This window comes from Notechis scutatus, chromosome 2 (genome assembly GCF_049901735.1).
Source record: "Notechis scutatus isolate UNSWTSFEM ecotype Mainland chromosome 2, rNotScu1.2, whole genome shotgun sequence".
In the NCBI taxonomy this organism is placed as follows: Eukaryota; Metazoa; Chordata; class Lepidosauria; order Squamata; family Elapidae; genus Notechis; species Notechis scutatus.
In genome coordinates, this window is record NC_142010.1 from 181,175,402 (window position 1) to 181,201,518 (window position 26,117).

The following is a 26,117-nucleotide window of genomic DNA, read 5'->3' on the forward strand; positions in this document are numbered from 1 at the left end:
CTGAGTCCTGCTGCTTATAGGTGGATCCACTGGACAAAGGCCAGCAGCTGTAGGTGTAAAGTTAGCCTCAGCCCTCTGCCTATGGCCACCTTGGGATAAATTACTCAGAGGACTGGATGCTTCTGGAATCCAGACAGCCTGTCCAAAACTAGACCCAGATCTACTCAAATCTTGAGGGAAAACAACCTCAGCTGCTCTCTTTGAGGACCATGCCTGAAGACAACTGGTGGAGCCTAGTTCTGCCTCTCCAGCCCTGGATACAGCCTGAGGGCTGGCCTGCAGATCACCAGACTGAGGCAACGGTTGGCTCCGCCCACTTCTCTGCTCCAGGCTCTTTACAAATTGGTTCTCCAAGGCTGCATGTCTTCTCTTCTCTGCCCTGAGCTCGGATTTCGAAGCCTTCTTAGTTGTGAAGGCCTTAGCCTTAATTTTTGCTGCTGCCTCTCTCTTGGCTGAATGTCCTTGTTGCCTCCTTCTCTTAGATGGCCTCTGGGAAACCTCAGATCATGGGCCTCTTGAAGGCCCAATTGGTCAGATTGGGCCAGTATGCTCTCCATTTTAGTGAGGGCTAAACACTGGAGGCACTGAGAGCTGCCTCTCTAACGTGCTGCCCTAAACTCAAGGCCAAGTGAGTGGGGTCCCGCTGTGATGCCTGAGCAAGGCCACATTCTTCCATTGAGATTCAATACAACATTTAAGGGTAATTATCGCTCAATCTGTTCTGCAAAGGCCACTGGCTAAGAGGCACTCCAAAAACCACGCCCTGACTCTTAGCTGTTCAGCGAGGCTGAAAAAGGCTTTCCCTGGCTGCTCGCTAAAAGGCACAGCGTGGGAAGCTTCTGCAAGCAGGCAGTCACTTATGGTTTGTTGGGCTGAAGCCCCGGCGCCGAAACCGTGGTGCTAAAGGAGAGTGGCTCCCCGCTCTTTGCGATGTCTAGGCTCCACTGGATCCCCAGGAGCTCATGGTTTCGCTTTCGCTCTTTCATCCACGCTGCTGTTGCTGCTCTTAACCATACAGCTTCAAAGACATGCTGCTCTTTTGACAAGGAGCTGAGTTGAAAGCTGGGGACCAGCAACAGGAGCTGGCTTTTATAGCTTTGGCAGACTCAGCTCGATGACGTAGGAGGAGGAGTCTTTCCCTATCCTGGACTCTTGCAGCAGCATGGAGGAGAATGGAGTGAGCAAGAATCAACAGAGTGGGCAGAGGAATGAACAGCAAAAAGGAGAAGGAAGGAAGAGTGAAAGAGAAACACTAACATAAAAGAAAGACTAAGCAAATGAGATGGGCAAAAGAGAAACCAGAAATAACCCATAGATTATTTGCTGGTTGGTAGGAACTGCAGCTTCTGATGGATAGGGTATACTGTGTGGGCCCGCCTGATAAATCAAATTACATGTACATGATATAATCCATCTTGTTTCTTGTGAATGGTGGGTGCTTTTTTCTAAAAAATAATAATAACTACTATACAAAATAGTAGTTTAGATAAGGTGAAGTCATCTCTGACAATCTCAGTGGCAGTGATTACTTGACATAAGACTCTATTATGTACAAGCAGGGAAGGTGAAGTATGAAGAAGACAAATGAAACATCTCTATTGAATGGCAGAAAACATTAATAATGCAAGCAAACATTATGAAAGCATCCATTATCAAACATTAGGTTACTGAATCCACAAGCAATAAGTGTAAAACATGGGAATGTCTAAGAAAGAAAAAGCTGCTTACTTCACAGCAGTCAACAAATAAAAATCCACATTTGTCAACTGGAAACATCATAGAAACCTTTGTGCTTTAAATAGTTATTTCAAGCTTTAAAATATACATTTAATACTCTACAAGGTAAAGCTTGTTCAATAGTTCATGAATCGTCCAGAAGACGTTTTAAGACAAATAGATGTGATTTCCTTATGCTGAGATACTAAGAAAAATGTTCTTTTTTTTTCACGTTAAGTACACAAAGCATCTAATAAAAACATGCCTGTAAGGCTTTGTCCTCTGCTTTCCTTTATTAGAGGAAATCAGATATATTCATTTGGTAACTTTCAGATGTAATCTAAAATCCAAGGTAAGGTCAGAAAATATGCCTAAAAAGTTTGGTCAAAAAAAAAGTACACACATGAGCTTCTAATGTCTAATAATAACTTGAAATAAACTGATGAAAAATACAAAGAGCCAGTCATTTGACAGATAGCAAAACAAGAAGTTTAATGAATTTGTCTGAAAGCTGTTTAAAAACCTTCAGGACTTTTGGATAAAAAGCAATTACTGAGAGGGAACTTGGAATAAATTGAACAGGTAATCTTGTAACAGCTTAAATATGTTTTTTCAAAGCTATCATCTGTACTATTTCTGAAAACAAGAGGCTATAGATTCAGATCAAGGAAGCAATCTGTGATTCTTGAGATTTTGTTGAACCAGTACCTAAAAAGCGGTCTTGGAAGGATAAGGGATGCTGGGATTTGTCACTCAGCAACTGTCAAGGACCCATGCTTTCCGCAATCCAGAGTTTGTACATTGTGAGTTAACAGGAGAAACCCTCTATGTCAAGCACCAGGGAAATCAGGAGGTTCAAGCATTCAAATAAGTATAAAGATTTATTGCAAGCTTAAACTCTTTACAAGAATCTGACCAAAATCCTTCAAAGTGGGTTGGACTTAGATATCTTGCATGACTTATGATGCGTTTGACCCCTCCCTCAGGCTTAGCTAGTCATCAGCTACACTATGGTCCTCAGTATTATTCTATAGTCTACCATCATCATGATTGACAGGGTCAATGAAGTGCAGGTATTGGCCACCTAGACTAGGTATAATTTATTTGCTCTTGCCTAGGGAGGGAGGGAGGAAGGAAGGAAGACAGGCTGTAATTTACATAGAGGATGTGTGTTTATTCCTTTAAGAATTAGATACTTTGTGAATGTGATTATGGAACATTGTTTTCGCTTTAGAAAATTTGTGTATATTAAAAATCAAAAGTTAAGACTACAGCTCATCATTCACCTTTGCAATCACACTCTTGGGATAGTGGGATGTGTAGCCCAGAGTGTGATGCAAACTTGTGAAATTTCTGTAGGTTGAAATCTGATGATTTACCCAAGGGTATTGTGTACTCTCCAGAGTAAACACATGCTAGAATTTTGCTATGGATACTGTCACGCTGCACATTTGTATGTGTGCTTGTATATATGCATTTGAACAATTCAATTTTGGATGGGTGTGATTACAAATAGATATGGGCTAATTATTTTGATATTCACAACAGCCATAGTAAAGTATATTAGAATGCCTGCTTTGTATTGGCTTCTAGCCTAAGACAAGCTGCAATGGTACATTTGTTGCAACTTCTAAGATTTAGATTTTGGCGTACTGTAGCCTCATAAACAAGAGACAGCTATGACAGCTTGCTCATACTTAGCAGATAACTGGTTCATTGAAGCCTAGGAATATACACAGGCTGCTTTTTATTGTCTGTGGAAACTACACTCAGGACAAAATCCCATGAATCCTATGACATTTTATTTAGGAAAAAAAAATCCAAATTTTTAGCCCTTGGATTGCAAAGGTACCCTTATGTTTGAAACTGTACAGCCAACAGTAAGACAGTATACATATACTCCAGAATATGCAAGGTTAGTTTCTAAGTAACTTCATAGTTAAATGAAGTTGCTCTTGATGGATAGATGGGTAGTATATAAATTTAATAAATAAAAATAAAATAATAAAGTTTGGGTTTCTTATGGCACTGTTTTTTTTTCACTTGAGAAACCTAAGAAAAGCTAAGAAAACACAGATTGTTGGGTCATGAGGAAGAATCATAATATTATTCAACAAAGGATATTTATGTCCTCTATTTATTCACAGAGAACATCAAAAAGTTTAAAATAGGAAAGTTATAAATGGAGACTACAACAAAATGTTGCCTCATGAAGCATTACAATTTAGGATTCTAGTCTGCTAAGTCCTTTGCCACTTAATCCTTAACATTTGTCAGTCTTTCCCCCCTCACACTTAACCAAAATTCTGTGCAATTTTTCAGTGACTTTGCTTTCAAATAAAATATTACAGCATTTTTCCCACAGAGAATCTGACTGAAAAATTCTGTGGCTTTTGCTTTTATCCTTGAGCCAGTATGGCAAATTTTTGAGGCGCAGGCATAAACAGCAAGGATGAATCTAGGCCTCCATTAGACATGAAAACCAGCTGAGTGATTTTGGGCCAGTCACTCTCTCTCAGCCAAACCAACTTCACAGGGTTATTGTTATGGTAAAAATAGGAAGAGGAAGGAATATTAGGTATGTTCACTGCTCTGAGTTATTTATAAAGTAATAAAGGCGGTATAAAAAAATAAATAAATCTAATAAGTATTTGTTCTAACCAATTTGCATATGAACAAATACTAACCAAATACAGTGAAAATACTAATTTTGTGGATATTTTTAAAATGGGCTTTGTATGCAATGCATGTTATTTGCATAACTGTCATTATGCAACTAATGCCATTTCCATTATTTGCATTTACACTATTATGTAAATGATGTGGATTATGTAAGTTTGCAGCAATTTATGTCACCACACTAATCATGCAGAAAATGTAATTTACACTGCATAATGACGTCAATGATGCACATAAATGATGTAAATGGGCAAAAGGACCTGTTTTTGTGTTGAATGGACATTTATGAATAAAGGAAATTAATTTCTGCAAATTAATTCCTTCAAAATTAGGTTTCACTGCATGTAATATTATGTTGTAGAATAGATATTTAGTAAGATTTGGAATGTACTGTATTTGCCAAGGAAGTGGACCGTTCTGTAGTTTTATGGATTCTTTAACTGAAACAAAAAGCTGGTCACTGATCCTTAAAGAAGCAGCTTGGTCATGCCATATGGTTGCCAGCTAGCTGTAATGAGCTACTTCATCACTTAGTATAATACAAAGGATGCCAGCTCCCATTCTGATAAACACTGGCTGGCACAGAAGTCTCTCATGCAAGAGAGAGTATGAAAGGAGGGAAGTAAAAACAAAAATAGCAACTGTCTTAGGAAGCAATTGCTGACATTTGAGATGCACAGAGATGAGCTTGTGACATGACTGCCCTTGATCTCCTAAATTCCCCGTATCTACTATTTAAATGAAGAACACTGTCCAGTTTCCCTCTGGAAATGGGCTTCAATTGCTTGGTTGCTGTACACAGATTTGGGGGAAGGAGTATAAGCACCAGCTTATATTTATTGGCTGGTTTATTGTATTTATATTTGGCTTTTCTTTCAGGAGTTCAAGGCAGCATATATCTTCTTGTTTTTCCTCACAGCAACTATTTTATGAGACCAGTCCAAAGTCACTAAATAACCTCCCACTGCTGAAGATGGAATTTCAGCTTAAATCGCCCAGTGCCAATCTAAATGTTAAACCAGGAGTCTCCAAACTTGGAAATTTTAAGACTTGTGGACTTCAACTCCCAGAATTCCTCCTCAGTTAACTGTCATAAGCAATTGCTTTGTATTAGAGGTAACATACTACCAACACGTGGATGCTGATCAAACAAAAAGCAAAGTATATACAATTTAACTAATCTGCTTGCATATTTCTGAGAAATACAGAGGATGGATTTTGTAATACTTGACACATGGTTTTTGTAATATTGTTGTACTGGCCATGGGTTTTCTTGTATTTTAAAGTCCATCCTCTGTGGGTCTTAATTTGGTCTCATTATGGTTCTCACTTCTCATCAGACAAAATTATTGTAGTGCTTTCAAATTCTGCAACATTCATTTGACCACCAATTGCAGCAACAGAAAGAAAAGAGAGGGGATGCTAAGAGTGATACCTGCCTAATTATATTTTCAAATTCATGAAAAAATATCGTTGATATTTAAAATTTAATCGCTGGACCAGTGACAGTTGGACATTGAGTACTGTTATAGCTAATTGGTTGAAGAGGTTAGATTGCCTCATGCGATTGGCCATTGCATGAGGCAATCTAACCTGTGATTGGTTGCTGTATAAAGGGGGAGGTTCCTTGTTTACCTTCCCCCCCCATGTGCTATGTGTGTTCTCTATAATTTACCTCATGATGTTCCTGCTGTGTTGATTCATCTGAGGATGCTCCTCTTTGCCTATTTACTATAAATATATTTTTATTTTTATTATATAAAATATATTTATTTATATAAAACTGGTTCATCTCTGACTCCATTGGGATACTGGCTGCGCAATTCTCTGACAAAGATCTATGCTAGAGGATCACAAACTTTCTCAGTTCAGTGCTGTTCTTAGTGCCCTAGTGATTTTTTTACAGCACTTCTAAATCAAAAGAAATACCTAACAGTTTTTTTTTAATTTAAGGAATCGGATCCAAATTTAAAATGTCTCATGGCACGCCATGCTTTTTGTACCACCATGGGACATGAGGCACACTTTTAGGAACCACAAATCTATACACTGTCCATTTTTAAACAGCTGATAAATTCCTGTGTTTTACTGAGCCTGTATTGTCCTTTCTACTCCCTAATCTTATTCACTGGCCTTTAGTCATCCTCACGTCTAAATGAGATTTTTTTAATTAGCTGGATTTTAGCAAGATTACAGAAGAGCAAGGAGGGGCAATTTAAAACAAAGTCTCCTTTTCCCTCATCGATATTTCAATCAACCTTCTGGAAGGAATAGTCCAATTTAAAGGGATAGTTTCAAGAAATACTTTAAAAAAACAGCATGGAAAATAGCATTTTGCATTTGTTTCCACCTCAGGGGAGAATTCCTTAAATTGATTAATATTGTATCACTTTCATCTATTAGTTTGATGATAAAAATAATGATGGAACATTGTGCTTACAAGGGAACTGATTAAATCTTCAACTATCTATGTGCGACTCTGTTTCCAAAGTAATTATAGCTTCAGTCTTTTACTACATGCTGCTTTTAGCATAACACACTACATCTCAGCTGCAGAGAGCAAATAAAAAATTGTAATAAGGTAGCGCTCATCAGACTTTCCAATATAAATGCGCCAGCTCTCACCAGAAGCACCACTGGAGCAAACAAAATTACCTTTTCTCTCTGGGGAGAAGCCCAGAAGGCAGCATAAATATATGGTGTGCATTTGTGAACAGTCATAGGCCTGCTTAAGACAATCACGTGAATTGGGATAGTTTCTTTCCCTAGAGGAATCATGTTTGCAAGCCTCATTGTTATTGTTGACAAGAGGCACCACGAGTGAGCGATTCGTTATAAAGGCAGAGATATCAAGCATATGCAGGCTACTGTTTTTTCATTGTTGCACTGGCTATGAAAAACATATAGGAAGCAGCTATTTAGAATGCTAAAACAAAATGCATGGTCTAAGGTCCTTGTATGGTCATGATAAAAGAAAAGATTCCTTCAAATTTGATGTCTCTATATATCTCTTTACATTTTCCTTTCCAAAATGTCCAGTATAAGTTAGTTAGCATTATCATATTGCATTATTCTCCACTGCTTTGTCCTACTATTAATTGCTACTAATATGCATACAATTATATAAAGATCATATAAATAAGCTACAGTAGCATTCCCAGATTTCATGAATGCAGATGTAGCAATCGTAAGTTTCAGAAATTCTGACTAGATGGGAATTAGGTGTCCATAAATCCAGACTTATGGACATTTATTATTTATCAAAGTGCAATACAAATCAGGAAGTCCCAATAATTACAATATTTCATACAATATAATTAGTTCATAACTTAAATAGCCAAACCAGTATACAAATACTATTACCAATGCAAATAAAGCAAAAGTACAGGTAGTCCTCAACTTATGTCCACAATTGAGCCAAAAATGTATGTTACTAAGTAAGACAGTGATTAAGTGAGTTTTGTCCCATTTGACAGCTTTTCTTGCCACATTTGTTAAGTGAATAATTTTTGTTGTTAAATTAGTAATATCGTTGTTAAGTTAATCTAGCTTTCCTATTGACTTTGTTTGTCAGAAGGTCACAAAAGGTAATCACACGACTCTGGGACTCTGCAATCACTATAAATATGAACCAGTTGTCAAGCAGCCAAATGTAAATAATGTGACCATGGGGATGCTGCAACTGTCATAAGTGTGAAAAACATTCATTAAGTCACTTTTCAGTGCCATTGTAACAGTAACTAAATGAACTGTTTGTAAGTCAACTACCTGTATCCACACATAGTTAAATCAATTGTTCTGTAATACAATTGTAAAGAGATGACATCGGGAAAGGAAGGAACTGTTAAGGGAGAAGAAAAAGCAATTCAACCCTAAGAAAGTTAGAGCATAAGACACTCAAAATAATTCCACCTTGATTGTGTTTGATATAAGCTGCAGCAGAGAGAAAACCCTGACAGGCTTTCAAGATTCTGTTATATCTTACAACATTCTACAATTCCTATGATAGCTGTTTATTGACCTATCCTACCTCAAAGGGCTGACATAAATATTGAAATCCTATAAAGTGAGTCATATCTCAATAGTAGTACACACCAGAGGTTGCATTTAGATCTGATTTTTTTAATCAAAGCAATTAGAACATAATCTCAATGTGGAAGACATTGCCATCAGTCCGTTGTTGTGGTCTGATCAGTCTCAGATTGCTTTTTGATTGCTTTTTGATCGACTGGTGCTGCCCCTCCTTCAGGGAGGTGGGGTCTACTATATCGGAGTGCCTCAGAAGATTAATGCATCCTGTTAGATCCCAAAGAAAGCTTGGAACATTTTCTGTGAATCTGATGGGCAGTTCAGCTGATTCCTTGGTCACTGCTTGAAATGGATAGGGAGGCATGGGATTTGAGCCAGATTGTACTATACCATCTCTTAATGTGTGTTGATCCTGTATGCCCTTTAATTCTCCAAGGAACTTTGGTAGTTGAAATCAGAAGAGATAGTTTAAAGCCCTACTACCTAGTAGAACACAAAGAATGAATCTGAACTAGCACAAGTAAGAACTCATATTAGAAATCACAATGAAGTGTCAAGAGTGCCAAAAAAGTGTATTTTTAAAGTTTATAGTAATCATCCCTCCCTGTTACTAGTTTTTTTTTTTAAAATTATGAATAAGATAATGAAATGCTTCAGATTTTATTTTAAAATCATGCAGAAGGCAATCATGTAACTCCAAGAAAAGCCATGGCTGTTTTAAAGAGTTGCAGCTCATTGTTACATTCAGATTCTGCATTTTCTGAAGTACCTTTTCTAACTAATTTCAAAGCCCTCCTTAGCTTAGCAGTGCCATTTTACTAAATGGAATTTATTTTCACATAAAAATGCATATGTTTAGTGGTTTGACATGCTATTGCAAGTAACTCTTTTACAACCACATGTAAGCATTTTGCTAGTTTTAAAATCAATGATTTTTAATTGTGTGTTTTAATTGTTGTATTGTTTTCAGTTCAAAATTTATGAGGATTGTATTACTATAAATAAGTCAACAGCCACAAATGATAATTCAACTTAATTCAATGCTGTGAAAACCTAGAATTTTTTTTAAAAAAACACCATTTAAAAATAAACTATAACTCTGCTAAAAATAAATACTAAACATTTTGACCCAAGTAAAAATATATGCCTGAAGTACACTATAAATTATAATAAATAGCAAGACTGCCCTAAACTTTAAAAACAACAAAAGATGTGGGGAGGGACAGGGAGGTATTTGTTTCAGCTGTCCTTGATCTTATCACTGTTGATTTTTTAAAAAAATGTTCCAGCAGAAAAAAAATAGAAAGCTGGGAAAGAGGCAGAAACCTCTCTGGCTATTCTGCACCAGCTGGGAAGAAAAAGAAAGAAAATGGCAGACGGATGACAGATGAAGTCATCCCAGATCTTCAGCTGCTGGGGCACATAGGTCGCTTAATTAGCTGGTGGAATGAATGCAAACTTGATTAATATGTGGATGAAAGATGTTATTTCCCAATGTCAAGAAGAGAATCTTTTTAAAATATATATATATAAGATGTATTTTGAGCACTTTTAAATAACTGGACCTAATTTGTTTCCTTGATTTTCCAGCTGAGGACAAAAGTCAACATATTGCTTGTGAAAGCACAGGTCACACCATCTAATCACTTGCACCACCAAAGCTCAGTAATAGTTCCAATAATACTTTGCATGCAAACCCTCTAAGTAAAAGAAATGAGTGCTATTGGGTTATAGAACCTGTGACCCTATCCTCCAAATTCAGAACTAGTAGTTCCCATCAGCCCAGCTAATATGGCTGAGATAATGAGTCTAAAAACAGTGTATGTAACAAGCCATGATATCAAAATTACAGGACATGTTATAACATCATGGTACAAATGATGTGTTTCTGCCAACTGTGTCATTATGATTCTTCATTCGCCTCACTAGGCACACTCAGTAGCAACACCTGAAGGACCAAAGATTTCCACCCCTGAAGTTGCCTAGTTAAGTTAGATATTCACAACCAAGTTACTAATTTAATAACTTCAGTTAACAAATATGGCAAGAAAGATTGTAAAATTGGGCAAAACTCACTTAACAAATGTCTCGCTTAGCAGCAGAAATTTTGGGGTCAACTGTGGTCATAAGTCAAGGACTACCTGTATGCTAAATGTTTAGCATCGCATTTTCAGTATTCAGCATGCATCTTCCATTCTCACTCCAATCTGCTTTAAGAAGGCTGAAAAAGCAAAGGCTGCTACTATTTAAACATTGCAAGTAAACATTGTTTCAATGTTACTATGTGTGTATCTATTTCAGGCCAATAGGTGATAATTTTAATTTCACAACAACTATCAACAGATTGTTTTATTTTGTAAGACTATTATCCTAGATACATTATCATGGATTGCCTTTCTTTTATCACATCGCAGCCTGCCTGCTTTCATTTGGTGGCAAGCTGACATGATAAAAGGAAATTATCTATGATAGCAGATCCACCAAGATAACAATGTGACACAACCTAGCAATAAAAAGATAGATGCAGTTTATCAGGCAGAAAAAAAGGAATTCCTGTCATATAAAACAATCTGAGCTAATGAATGCTCCATTTACTGCTAGTAAGGAAGAAATTCCCTCCCCAATTGTATTTTTCCAAGCTTTGCCTATAATCTTTGCCTTGCTCCTCCAGTCTCTTAATTATGGAAATACTTCTGCACACTAAAAAGAATTTAGCATAAGAGGTACTTCCCCTTCACAATTGAGAGCAGCAACACTGTCACTAAGCAATGGGGTCATTGAGTAAAGTGTTGTGTGACTGCAATGGATTATGTCAGTTCCATTGCAGTTGTGAAGTGTGACATGTCATCATGACTTGTGATTTTAGTGCCAGTTTCACCATTGACTCTGCTGATTGGAAGCTGGTTGTGAAGCATGCAAACTGCAATTATGTTGACTGTGGGTCATAAACAACTGCTAGCTGCCAATCATAGAAATGTTGACCCTGTGACCCTGAGATGCTTTGACCATCATAAGTGCAAGGATTAGTTATCAAGTTGTTTTTTTCAGCACCATTATAACTTTGAATGGTTTACTGAACAGGGCAGTTGTTAACTAAGGATTGTTGTCAAAATAATAAGAGCAAAAGAAACAATGTTCAGGAGGACAGGTGGCCATGAAGAGTGAGTTTGTTTAGGTATGCAAAATGCCCTACATTCTCCTGCACCCAATGAGCTGTTCCAATTCTGAAAACTTTTGGGGTGTTCATTAAAGCAGCCATATCTCTTCCCAGGCTCATGCAACTAGGGACAGAAGAGAATAGCTTCTGAAGCAGCCATGTGAGCCTTGAAAAATATGTCGTTTATTTATTTATTAAATGTATTTTGCCACCCATCTTGTACAAAATGAGATTCTGGGCAGCTTACAGGATTAAAACATTAAAATCCTAACAAGTAAATATATTTAAATCGATAAAAATGAAACTCCCAATCAAGATAAAATTAGTTAAAAGATGGGGAGAGAGGGAACAGAATGCACCGGGGCGGAGCAGGGGGGGGGAATTGCATCTTAATTCATGAACCACCTCTGGTATGTTGTTCCCACATTTCTGCCTGAAGCCATCTGGCAGAGCCAGGTCTTTTCTGATCTGCAGAAGGTCAGAAGGGTGGAAGCCAATCTCACCTCAGGGGGAGGCAAGATGTTCCACAGGGCAGAAACCAGTTGTTTTAATTAACTGAAAAGAAGTGCTCTGTATGCTCTTACAAGTTCTCCAACTGTAGTCTTATACTGTAAAATATATTACTGCACAGCAAGAATGAGGGACAGAAAGTCAAACATGTGATATTGAACAGAAAGAGCTTCCAAATAGGAACAGTTGTCTTGGGCTGTCAGGTTGCTGCATTTTGGACCAGCTGCAGATTCCAAATGGTCTTCAACAGCAGTCCCATGTAAAGTGCATTTGCAGTAATCCAAACAGGAAGTGATCAAAGCATGTGTAACTGTGAGCAAGGCCTCTTGGTACAGCAACTGACACATGAGAGATTAGTACAAAGGCTCTCCTGCCATGGCTGCCACCTGCTCTTCCAGCAGGAGCCATAAGTCCAAGAGGATTGCCAAATTGGGTATTAGATCCGTATGGGGGGTTGTTATCCCTGTTCAGTCAGAGATGTCAACTGTCCTGACCACAGAGAGATCAAAAATACTGGTAGTCCTCAATTTTCAACCACAATTGAGCCCACAATTTATGTTGCTCAATGAGACATATGTTAAGTGAGTTTTGTCCCATTTTATGACCTTTCTTGACACAGCTGTTAAGTGAATCACTGCAGTAGTTAAATTAGTAACTGGGTATTAAGATTGACTTTGCTTGTCAGAAGGTTGCAAAAGGGATCATAAATATAAGATAGTAACTGTGAAAAATGGTCATGTCACTTTTTTCAGTGACATTGTAACTATGAACAGTCACTAAGTGAACTATTGCAAGTCGAGGACTTCCTATATTAAATAGGAGGGGAGAGAGTTAAGCCCTGTAGCACACACCATAAGAGCAAAGAAGTAAGCAAGCTTCATTGCTCTTACTGCCACAAGTTCTAATAAAGGTTAATGGCAATGTTTGGTCAGCTTCCTCCTTCATATTCCTCCAGCACCACTCAAACTTCAAGGCCCTTGTCACGTACTCTTTCCAGGCTACAACTAAGACCTCAGCAAATTCATGAGAACCTCAGGAATAACTTCAAGCTCCTTCTGAAACCCTACTGGATCCATCAATCATGGAACAGACTGATCAAATAGGCCTGTCCTCCCTGCAGTGGGAGGCAGCTGGAGAATTCCAGGACCAAGAGGAATGATCTGTCCATGTGTTCATGCCAAAGGACTGGTGTTAATGTCCCCTAATCTCATATCACCTTGCCACTGTCTTGAGACAAAGATCTAATGCATGATCCCTTTGTGAGTTGCATCATCTATAAGGTGCACCAGTTTTGTGGCTGTTACGCGGCTCCGAAAACCAGCTAGGGAGCGGAGCCCCAAAATTCAAAGGGGAGAGCTGCGAGAGCCTTTTTTTTCTGTGATTTTTAAAGTGAAAGAATTCTCCTTTGCAAGAGAGAGGCAAGAATCCGTGTCCTTCTTTAGCTGAGGACTGCGTAGAAACTGGGAGGAGATACCCAGAGTGGGCGGAGCTAGGCTAATAAGCCTTTTACACAGACTCAGAAGCTAGAGAAGAGTAACACCCATCCTGACCTGTCTCAGTGTTACAAGGGAGAATGTGGAACTCCTTGACAATTCCATCACTGAGGTCAGGACCTCAGCTAAGGCCACTGCCATCCTACAGGGTGAGGCAAAGACCAGAAAGTATCTAGCAAAAAGCAAGGACATAGCATAAATCTGTGATAAAAGAGTGCATTTGTGAACCGGGATATTATAAGTGAATATCACTATGATTCAGCATGTAATAATCATGCTGATGATTAATAGAGCAATGAAGGTGTTGTTCTAATGTGATTTATTTTCTCAATTTATCTATCTAATATGTGGATAATGGGCAGATAATAGGTGGATTCCACATTCAGAGAAGGCTAAAAGGGCCATGGATTCTAAAAACTTAAAGAGTTGACAGAATTGATGGTAATGAACTGGGACTTACTTAAGAATATTGATAGAGATTGGGGAATGGACTTATTATACCCAAGTAAAAAAGTGGGGAGGTTTGAACAGCAAATGCTGCAGATATATCTAGAACAGAGGTTTATGATTTTGGGCAATGAGATCCAATTGTTGGGAAAGATTCCAGTTAAAATTAAAATTTTAAGGAAAAGCTTTATCATTAAGAATCAGCTGAGAATATATGATCCTGGATGGACCAGAGATAAAGATTATAGAATAGAATAGAATTCTTTATTGGCCAAATGTGATTGAGCACACAAGAAATTTGTCTCCGGTGCATAAGCTCTCAGTGTACATACAAACAACAAAGTAGTAATTCATAAATCATAAGATACAATCATAAATCATAAGATATAAACAACAATTGATAAATCATAATATACCAATTTGAGAAGGTTGAAGGAAAGATGATAGGTGAGAAGGATGAGAAGGCAACAAGATTAATAGCAATACAGCCTATTACATGGGTAAATATCCTTAGGCATAGGAGTGCTATGGGAGTTAGGTATTTAGCAGAGTGATGGCATGAGGGGGGAGAAACTATCTTTGTGTCTAGTAGTTTTGGCATACAATGCCCTATAACGACGTCCTGAGGGGAGAAGTTGAAACAGTTTCAACAAGATGTGAGGGGCCTATGGATATTTTCTCAGCTCTCTTTCTAATTTGTGTAGTATACAAGTCCTCAATGGAAAGCAGGCTGGTTGAAATTATTTTTTCTGCAGTCCTAACTATTCATTGAAGTCATACCTTTCCCGTTTGCTTCCTGTGCCAAACCAAACAATTATAGATGTACAATTGACAGACTCAATAATTCCTTTGTAGAACTGTATCAGAAAAACTGATACACAACTCTGTAGAACTGTATCAGCAGATGGTGGTTTATGGTAGATTAGAAGCCATTGTGGACTTTCTGTGAGTAACATAACAATAATAGGTTAACAGAAGACTTTGAAATATAACCTTGCTGTTGGCTTTACCTGTTAACTATGTTACACAGACAGACAGACATCAGGTCAAATCGGTTGGGTACATAAGAATTGTAGGAGTCCATAAACTGTGGGCCTCTTTCACAAGGGAGAAAAACTATTATTCTTGAAATATATTTATCAATATTCAACTGGGGGAACAATCTATGTGTATATGATTTTTCCTATGCACATTTTTAATATATTTTGTTTATTTTTGCTTTGTTCTTATATTTGTTCTTTTCTTTTTTGAGCCTGTATTTTAATGTTGTGAATAAAACATAAAAAATACTGCACACACACCCCCCCCATAGAAATGCATAGTTTTGTTCAACTTGTAGGAGTTACAGAAGTAAGAACACTGAAACTTTGGAGTTGATTGCAAATGACAGGTGCCAACCAAAATTAGAGTGAAAAAAGGCTATACAACAAAGAGATGTTCAAAAATCAGGATAATAGATTAGGAAAGAATGGCTCTAAGTTGAAGAAAGGCTCTTGGGATTTTAGAACCCCAAATAAAGGAAGCTCTTTCAAGTCAATAGTATGATCAAGAAAAAGAAATCAGATAAAATATTATTCTTAAATCTCTGAAAGATTGATGAATTGTTCTCCCAGTCCAAATGGTAGTGCCATATATTTAATTAAAATAAATAAAAACAATTAAAATATCAAACCTCTTATAGTGACATTTAAAGGCAGTTATATGTTTATGATTCTCTTTCATGCAAATCAAATTACAAGCCCAACTATGGTCCAACTTCATAAAAAGTCAAGCTTTCTGTAACTGTTTGAAGTTGAAAAGTTTAAAAAAATCAACTGCAAAAGTTCTCTCTCAATTAGTGAATAGTTGATTATTCCACTGACAGACATAAATTATCTCCAAACCTGCAAATTACTCTCACATAATTGGTTAAAATTTTAATGGATTGCCAGAGAATTTAAACTGAGGTACATTTCAAGGTATTGTCATAACAACTTAGCAAAATCCAATCTTCTTTACAATTCAACTAACTAAACCAATTCCTATTGGGTTTTTTTAAAGGATTACATGGTAAGGGCAATGTCTATTTTGACAAATTGCCATTTCCCAAGTCACTGTGTCTGTATATAGCTTGCAACCAATTTTACTATTGGGTCTCTCAGGATTCCTCTCCACATTCCTCTAAGCAGGAAAATAAACAAGACAGAAATGTGTCTAACCAAACTTCCAAATGTCCAGGAGTATTCCCTAATACATAAAAAATAATTAATTCTTCTTGGAAGAGAAAGACATAAGGCTGACAATGGCAACTGATCTCAGGAGAAATCCTTAAAAAATCTATTACAACAAAAATCATCCTTCCAAAGCTTTACCAAATTCTTCAGGGAACTCTGCTATGATTCTCAGGTCAGACATGTATCAGTTGGCTTTACAGCCCTCTCTAAACGATTTACAGAGTCAGCATATTGACCACAACAATCTGGGCCCTCATTTTACCAACCTTAGAAGGGTGGAAAGTTGAGCCCGTCAGGATTGAACTCCTGGCTGTGGGAATGCAGAGTTTGTCTGCAGTACTGTATTCTAACCACTGCGCCACCACAGCTCTTGAAATATTTCATTCATTGGTGTCTAATTAAGAGGACTGTGCTGTGCTTTGAAAATAATTTGAAAAAAGTGCTTCATGGCATACCTGTCTGCGGCTATTTCAGGCAAAATGAAAATTACGAAAGGGATGGAGGAAGAAGATGATTTGCTGATCATTGGTTTTAATCATATTTTTCTTTAAGCAGCAGTTGGGTAGATATAGTACCACATTATATAGGAGTGCCCAACTTTAGTGGATTGATAGCTTTTGAGTAGTATGCTAATGAATTAGGAATAAAAACTAACTTTGTTCTCATTTACAGTTATGTTTAATTAAATATCCTGAATACTGTAGTACTGTCAACCATTTATTTAATTATATTCCCTTGTGTCATGTTAAACATTGCAAGTAATAATATTTAGAGGTTTGGGGAGATGGATTAGATAGATGATGAGTGGTTGGAAGGATGGATAGGAGTCTGTCCAAAATGGATAAAATGGATTGAAAGAACTCTTGTCAAGATATTTCTTTCATTAGTCAGTTATGCTAAATAAGTGGCTTCCATAAGCAGGTGACTTCAGATAGAATGTCATTCTGGCCAGGAATTTTGTCAAACCTCCTCTGGAGTTTCTGGGCTAGAAAAAGCAATTTATCTGCTCATTCTTTAAGCAGGGATCCTTTTGACAACTCAGATTCAACTTTAGGTTGCAGAAAAATTGCCAGGAGACACTGCATGGCTTTAAAAGCTTTTACTAGACACTGCCCACACATTTTCAAGCCTATGTTTGCAATCATTACAGCCTGACATTTGCTAGAGATTTGTGCAGGATGAATGCATGAAATGCTGTTCCCAATCTCCCACATCACAGAGGTTACCCTGCTAGGTGCAAACGCTTAGTGTATGTTTATTTTCCTCCAGCTAAATCCATTGCCATGACTCCAATCTTTCAAAATCAACCTTGTTTTCCAAAAGGCAGGAAATGTTTTAGACACAAGCATGCTTGGTCTACTTTTATATCAAGAAGCTTCAGATAACTAAAAAATACTTAGAATAACACAAATTAATACATGCAAAACAACTGTATCTCCCAAAACTGAGTTTAAGAGGAGCCTAAATAAAATATTGCCAACAGAATGCTAAGTTTGCCAGGCAGTCATGTCTTAGAACACCCCTACCCCATTCCCTCCCTAACAAAATAAGCCATGTGGCTGTCATAATTCACCACCTAAATTTGCTGTTGGTATAAGGGTTGAAACTGCTCAATGAAGGAACTATCAATAACAGATGCTAATTATGGAAGGAAAAAACAAAACAAATTCTACTGGGATTTCTTTGCCCAACAATGACTACCCATAGAAACTACTGCTTTGAATTACAGCAAGGATAGATCCTAATTTTTTTCCAGTCCAAAGTAGCTTGCAGCTGGAATGTAAATTCCACCATGTTGTAAACATATGCATAATGCTTTATTGTGAGATGTTTTACAACATGTGGGGGCTGGTTTATACATACAATGCTCCTACCTATGAACAGCCTTAACCTGACAAATTCATTAGTGAGCCATGCTCAATGAAAACATAATTTGTGAAATCTGGCATTTCCAAAAGAAAACAATTTCTGCTACTGACAGGATTCACAAGGCAGCTGCATTTCTCTCTCACACACACATACAATCTTCAAAAGCAGTTCTTATCAGTATGTGATTCAGGGAGAGCTTTATTGAAAAACTAAGGTATGTAATTTCTTGCCTAGTGGATGGCCATTTTTTTTTTTTTTTTGCTCATGCTAATTTAGCATCTTGTCTGTTTCTTTCCAAGGCTATGTAATCTCTGTACCTATTCGGTTAAGGAAAACAGGAAATTTATAAGGCACGTCCGAAAGGAGGACTTTTCAATCAGTTTGCCTTGTTCTGTCCTGGGATTTAGATCATACTTACCTTATCTAGAAATTGATTTCCTACATTTCTTGTGCTGCTCCTCCACTGGGGACAACTCATGATTTAAAATCATACAACACATCATAAAAATGAATTGTTTTAAAATACAGTAAAAAAAATAAAGGCAACCTTTTGAAATGAAACCAATTCTATGAGGGAGAAAGCTAGCCATAATAGGGATGTGTTAAAAACAAAAGACAAGAAGAGGAAAGAGAGGAAGGGAAGGGAAAAGAGAAGATATTTTAGTGGGAAAGAATACTGTAATATTTATGTAATTTTTCAACCTTCAATTTCCAAACTTTGGGGTGCTCAAAAGTTGTGACATGCATGCCTTGGGGATAGTAAAGATATTTCGGTTACTTTAATATAATTTAGATGTGCTTGTTAAGTAACTATATAAATATAACTTTTTAACATTTTGTTTATTTCATGTATAATATTGGTATAGTCATGAAGGAGGTACTGTTCTGTCAAGTTTTTTCTTACCCTATAGCTGAAGAATTTCCCAAGGGATTTGGTGCAGTCTTTTATTCTTTGAAGCAGACCTCACTGACTGCCCTACTTTTTCATTTGCTACTTTTGTTTTGGCTGAGAATAAACACCCACCCACAACATTTCCCTCCTTTACTGCCTCAAGAGCATGTTTGCTGCCAGTAAATAGATTACACTGATTATCTGGACAGAGATTTTATTTCATTCAATTATTTTATATTAGAGGCATCAAATCTGGACTGTAAAATCAGAGTAGACCACTAGAAGGCATCAAACAGTTTTTTTTGTATCTCCTTATTGTTATCCATAGTCATCCAACATGTTACACTCCAGATCTTGTAGCCATAATATACGACGCAATATATTCATCCATAACATGGTTTGTTTAGTCTGGCTTAATCTGCAGTGTGAATTCCATATTGCACATTATATGGGGACTCAATCAGCTGTGACTTACTCAACAATCAACATGGCTTAATGCAATGTTGTCAAATTTCCTCAACTTGATACTTTCCAACTGGGCCAAGAATTTTGGAAATTTTAGTCTTTAAACACTTTAGATCACCAATCGGGAAAGAATTGCAAAACGTAATTGGTAAGTCAGTGGCCCCCAAGCTTTTGGGCTTCAGAGACCGGTTCTGTGGAGATAGGCTTTTCCTTGGCCCCAATGGGGCGTGGTTTCACATGCTGCCTGCACCTTGTAGATGGGGCATGGCCCAGTGCTGGTTGGGGACCCCTGTTCTAAGCTATGGCCCAGTGCTGGTTGGGGACCCCTGTTTTAAGTCACACTAGCATATCCCAAACTAGTGAATTAAGTGAGGTAATCATTTTTCCTACTACATTTTTAAAAAACCTAATTGTTCTTTTAGGAGCTTGTAGTACCTACGAAGTCTTGCTATTTCAGAAATATTTGTGTTTCATCATTTGTTTTTCCCATTGTCTATTTATCTAAACAAAAGATAATTTTGCAAATAATAGCAATAGTATCTATTCTTTATTTTTTACTAATTCATGTTCATGTTTGCCATGCTATAAGTATTTATTTTAAGTTTATTGCTGAAGTTTGAATATTCATCCATATATTATGTTCTTAAGTTACTAACATCACTTTAGCAAATTATTGTATAAGAAATGGGGACATATTTGTTTGCAAACTCTTTGCAAACACAAGTACTGCATTCACACCTAAAGCCGGACTAGGATGTTAACTATTGTTGAACAAATCATAACAGCTTGGCTTTCTGCTAAAGTATAATGTGTGGGTTCACCTAAATGATAAGCTAAATAAAATGAAATAACATATATCTTGATGAGAAATATGAATCCAAATACTAAATGAAAGAGCCAGAACTGGCTTTTGTGTAGCTTTTTTCAGTGGCAAAAAATGGATATATAAAGAGAAAATAGGTTTGCTTCATCCCTCAGTGAGGAAGTGGCAATCAGTCAGTAATCATGTTTTACAAAATCTTTGCCAGGATTTAATTTGAAGGTTTAGTCACCAAATCTGGCCTCAATAAATATCAAGAACTTCCATTCTGAGGCATCAACCACAATCACCTCTCACTGATCTACATCTCTAGGTCAACAGGAACAACTTCCAGGCTGGTTCGCCTGTGACATTTTTCATTACAGGAATGATGGTTTGATGCTTGGACAAACAGCTCACTTTTTGAAGCACATTCTTCTCCACAAGAACAGTAGACAAGAAATACTTAGCAACACAGCATTCCACTGGCATGCACTGCAAATGGGAAAAGTCAGCAGGAAACAGCCTCTAAAATTTATGAAGCCATCCCTTATAATCCCCTATATTAGATATAGGCAACTTGGTACTTTTGGACTGGAACACCCCAAAACTCCATCCACCAAGAATAACAATGAGGGATTCACGTAGTTGTTGCAGTCCAAAATGGAGGACACTAGACTGCCTTCCTTGGCTTCTACACACTAAGTACTTTTAGTCAGCTCAAAACATCCCACATGTTTGCAATTAACTCATTTTCAATATCCATTAACGTCACCAACATTGTCTTGCCTTCCTGAAACATGCATTTAGTTGCATCCAAATAGCAACAATAAATCACAAGGGTTTTTTCCCCCCCCCTGGCCGGTGCACACATAAATCACTTTTCGTCTGCCAGTAGCACAGGTGGAGCCTTTTCAACCGCGGCAGATCAAGAGTAACAAAAATGGGGGGGGGGAGAATCTCTTACGCTGCAGTTGCTTCTGAGCCTCCCAACTGAACGCACAAAATGCCACTGAAAAAGAGAGCAACGCACACCCCTTATTTCGGAGAATAGAGAAGCCAAGCTTTACTTAGCAGCAGCCAGCTCCGCACAAATCCAACTCCAGAAACCAAGATGCGGTGCAAAACTTTACTTAGGTAGATCTGGCTCGTCCAAACCCTCCCATCAGTTTAAAGAGGCCTTTTTAATCTTGCTTGCTTCTCTCACATCCAAGTTTCGGGCGCCTTTTCCTTCTTGGTACCGATTCCGGCTGGGAAATCCAATTGTCCATACAAAGACACGCTAAGCATCTTCTCCACACGCATGCACAACCCAAGGCATCCGAATAAGGCACCCTCGAGTTCTCCGCGCAACGAAAGGCATAAAGTCACCCACGCAGCCGCCAGGTATCTGGGCTGTACGATCCTCCGGTACAAAGAAAAACGCAGGCAGCTCTGCTTGTATGTTGTTGCGCGCGCGCGCGCACACATACACACACACTAGCACACTTTTTTTGAAATGCCTCGTGGAATCCAGATTAAATCCTCTACGGCAGGCAACGCGTAGTAAATATTTCCAGGCGTCCCGAGGTTTCTCACACACACACACACACACCCCTACCTCTATGCAATTGCAAGCTGCGCCTTCTTCACCCTGCGCCTTCTTTTAATATTCCCACAATTTCCCCGCAGACCTAACCAAGGGCTCTTTGTGTCCCTTCCTCGCTTCTTGCCCCAACTAAAAAGCGGAGAAGGGAAAGCAAAGTTTTCCGGCGGAGATTAACCCCTCACCCCCATCCCAGCCAAGGGTATCAGCCCCAGCGACCGACCTCCCCAGACCAGACCGCAAAACCCTCTTCCCACCCACCCCCTTTTCGGAGTCAACCCACCGCGGCTCCGATCTCCGTCCCTTGGCCTCACCTCCGGCTCTCCTTTTCCTTTTCTCCGGCACTGCCGCTATCCAAGCTAGGGGTAGCAAAATCCACTCAAGAGGCTGCCGAGAGACGCCGTCTCCATCCAATGCACCATCATGATCTCCGTGTGTAGCGATGCATGTACGGGAGAGGCTGCACTTTGGGGCTTCGGCGGAGGGTCCGTTCTTTCAGAGCCCGGATACTCCTCGTTTACCAAGGTCCTGAAGGACGAAGCGGGAGGAAGAAGAGGAGGAGGAGGAGGAGGAGGAGGGTGGAAATTCGGGGGGGAGTGGGGGGCTGTCTCCTACTTGCTCAACAGAAGAAACAGCCGGGGCAGAAAAGGAGATTGATGATGGTGTGAGGAGGTGGGAATCGAAGGGACAGCGAGCGTAGGTTTGCGCAGGCGCAGGACGGAGGACACTCAGCGTGCGCGGTAGCCCCCTCGTGCCACTTCCCACCTCCTGGGTCCCGCAAGCAGGAGCAGTTGCCCTATAGGCGAAGGGGGCGTGGCGGTGGCGGGTGTGGGTGGGTGGCTTCCCGCCTCTTTTTTTTACTTCTTTTTCTGAGAAGCTGAGTGCTTGTTTCGCCTCCACGACTTCTGAGGTTGTCTTTTCCTTGCCCCGCCTCGCTTAGCATGTGGGTGTCCATGGCCTGCGGGTAGCCCGGGTTCTTCTTCTACTTGGAGGGCTTGCTGAGGGAGAGGGAAAAGGGGAGTGGGGTGTGGGGGCATCATATGTGAGGGCGAAGAGGGGACTCCTGCTTTCGCTGCGGTTTACGAGCGCCTACTTAAAATTGCTGGCTGCCTGAACTGTGTGCTACAGCATCATCTCTTAGATCCGGCGTTCACTACTTCTTCCACGGAAGGCTTCCTAGAGGGATAGAATAAAAAAGATCACAAGCAAGCAGTGCTAGTACAGCTTTATAAGGCCTTTGTGAAACCGCAGCTGGAATATATTGCACCCAGTTTTGGTCACCACTATACCGTATAAAAACAGTGTAGAGACTATGGAAAGAGTATGGAAAGAGAGTAGAGAAGAACAACAAAGAGGACTGTGGGGCTGGAGGCTAAAACAGAATGATGCAGGACTTAGGTATCTTCAGTACAGGACTAGGAGTGACATGATAAGCAATATTCCAATATTTGAGGGGCTGCCACAAAGAAGAGGGAGTCAGTCACCCTATTTTCCAATGCACCAGAAGGCAAGACAAGAAACCATAGATGGAAACTAATCAAGGAGAAAAGCAACCTACAACTAAGGAGATAACTTCCTAACAGTTGGAACTATTTACCAGTGGAAGGGCTTGCCTTCAGATGTTTTGGGTGCTCCGTCACTGGAGGCTTTTAAGAAGAGACTGGAGAGCCATTTCTATGAAATGGTACAGGTTGTGCTTCTGCTTGAGAAGGGGGTTGGACTAGAAGACCTCCAAGATCCCTTCCAGCTATGTTATTCTAGTTTTTAAAAAGGACGACAAAACAATATTGAAAGGCACTAGGAATACATGGTGGTATGTGAGACAGAATATAACTCAAAGGTGGCTTCCAGGGGCTCCCTAGGGAACTTCCTTGAGGTGTGTTTGCCTGTGGCAGATGAAATTGGTGCCCTTCTCTAAATATTCGGGTTGCAAGTGCTGAAAGGCCATCTGGGAACTGCACTCATCTCTCCAGAGAAAGTTGGACTTTTGCATAAAGATGTAGATGTACAGGTTAAAATACTGATAATTTTTCGTATCTTTGAAAAAAAAGAGTAATAGCATTTGGCATCTTATAGCAGTTATGCCACAGGTTTTATTGGCAGGGCTTCCTTTGTTTTCTTCCAAGCCAAGATGTAGCAAATAATTATACAGGTAGTTCTTGACTTGCAACCATAATTGACCTTGGAATTAAGGTTATAAGTCTTACTGGTCATTAAATGGGACGTCATTAAATTACTGGTCATTAAATGGGTCAACAAAATAGGGACAATCGTATTTTACAACAGTTTTTGAAGTGGTCATTAAAGGAAAGCTGCAGTCATTAAGTGAACCCATTGTTCATGATGAGCATTTTTTGCAAGAAAGTCGAAGTAAACACCAAGAAAAACATTGTAAATTGTAGCCAGGGGATCATGGGGTGCTGCAAAGAGCTCTGAATGTGGGCTGGTTGCTGAGTGCCCACAGTGCATTGCATGAGTGCGGATGGGGAGGGGACAGCAGAGGTGGTATTCAGCAGGTTCTGACCAGTTCTGGAGAACCGGTAGTGGAAAATTGGAGTAGTTCAGAGAACCGGCAAATCCCACCACTGACTGGAGATTTTACAGTATCCTTCCCATGCCACGCCCACCAAGCCACACCCACAGAACCGGTAGTAAAAAAATTGGAATCCCACCACTGGAGGGCAGATATCAAGATTTTGAATTCAAGTCATAACTACCTTTGGGGGGTTCTGTTGTCACTTTAAACGATTGCTAAGGAACTAGTTCTTAAACAAGGACTACTTGGTACCACTTCTTTCCACTTATGTCTCCATCCAGAAACAAAAACTGAATAAAATGAACTAAATAACTAAAATAAGATGAACATATGACTTATTCCCCTCTTGGATATTTCCCCATATATGGAGAAAATAATGTTCCCAAGTTTTCCAAATTGATTCTATCAATGCAGCAGTTTCAGAACTGTTTCTGAATTTATTTAGGCCTCTGTGTACCTGTCCCTTGTAGCACTCTACAGTCTACATCGTTTATTTCTTAGACGTTAGTATTATGTACAGGAACATATACACACATCATTTCAATCACAAAGTGAAATATCAAAATGCACATTCATACCTGAGCTGCTTTTTGCACCACTTGAATGGTGCACTCTAAAAGCATATGTCAGTGCATTGTAATCTGCTGTGGTGATACTGGAGAACGCATGAATGCAAATGGCAGAAATGCCAGTTTTAGAAATGGCAGAGCATGTTTACATGCACAGGATGCTGAGTTCAGTATTTGACATATTCGGATCATTATTTCTGAAGTGTCGGGGAGCCTTAGAAAACAATATTCAGCTCGATGGTACATAGTCTACACTCAATCTAGAACAAATTACATCCCCAAGTTTCTGAGAAACAATTGTGATTAAGGCAGGAGAATGGACTTTTGTGGTCCTCTTATATTCTTACTTCTTAGTGAACTTGAATCAAGACTTCTTTTTCAATTGAAAATGTTGCACCAACTAACAAGGTTACTACTGAGCGGACAATATCAAAGCAAGGCATGCTACATTGCCATTCACATGCGGTAGAATGTTTGTTTAATTGAAATCACTGTGCATGGAAATTCTCCATGCCAGGTTCAGACATGCACTCTCCCTGCCATTTTAGCTGTCTCATTTGTGTATCTTATTATATACAGCATTTTGCTAGCGTATGTATTGTAAAAACAACTTAGCATGAGCATAAATTATAACCTCTTAGACACTGTAACCTGGGTACTGATCTGTAAAATGTCTTTTTCTGGAAGAATACAAAGTTTATGCCGCTATAGAAGATCAACTGTGCTTTTTTGTTAGTACCATCATGATGTTCCAAGGACCAATCTTCTTGAAGTTGCTGAGCAAAATTCTACTTCTTACTGGTTGATGCTGTAGAAAGTACAGGTGATCCTCGAGTTACAACTGTTCATTTAGTGGCCGTTCAAGATTATAACGGTACTGAAAAAAAGGACTTGTGCCCTTTTTCACACTTATGACTCTTGCAGCACCCCCACGGTCATGTGATCAATATTCAGCCACTTGGCAACTGACTCATCTTTATGACGGTTGCAGTCTCCCAGGGTCATGTGATCTGCTTTTGTGTCCTTCTGGCAAGCAAAAGCAATGGGCGAGCCAGATTCTTACAACAACTGTGTTGTTGTAACTTAAGAACGGCATTGATTTCAGAGGTGGTATTTAGCAGGTTTTGACCAGTTCTGGAGAACCAGTAGCGGAAATGT

The 26,117-nt window shown here is 39.0% G+C and overlaps 1 protein-coding gene across 6 annotated transcripts in view; it reads right to left on the reverse strand.

Moving 5' to 3' along the window:
• PLPPR1 (phospholipid phosphatase related 1) overlaps window positions 1–22,602 on the reverse strand; it is a 166,359-nt gene extending 143,757 nt beyond the window's left edge. For 2 of the 6 annotated variants that reach the window (XM_087957557.1, XM_087957553.1), the window contains exon 1: window positions 22,169–22,602. The gene's annotated coding sequence lies outside the window, so the exon portion shown is untranslated. Of the gene's footprint in view, window positions 1–21,236; window positions 21,716–21,869; window positions 21,954–22,168 lie in introns of those variants that run through there. The other 4 variants (XM_087957558.1, XM_087957554.1, XM_087957559.1 and 1 more) reach the window with 3 other exon arrangements.
• Between the last annotated feature and the right edge of the window lie 3,515 nt (window positions 22,603–26,117).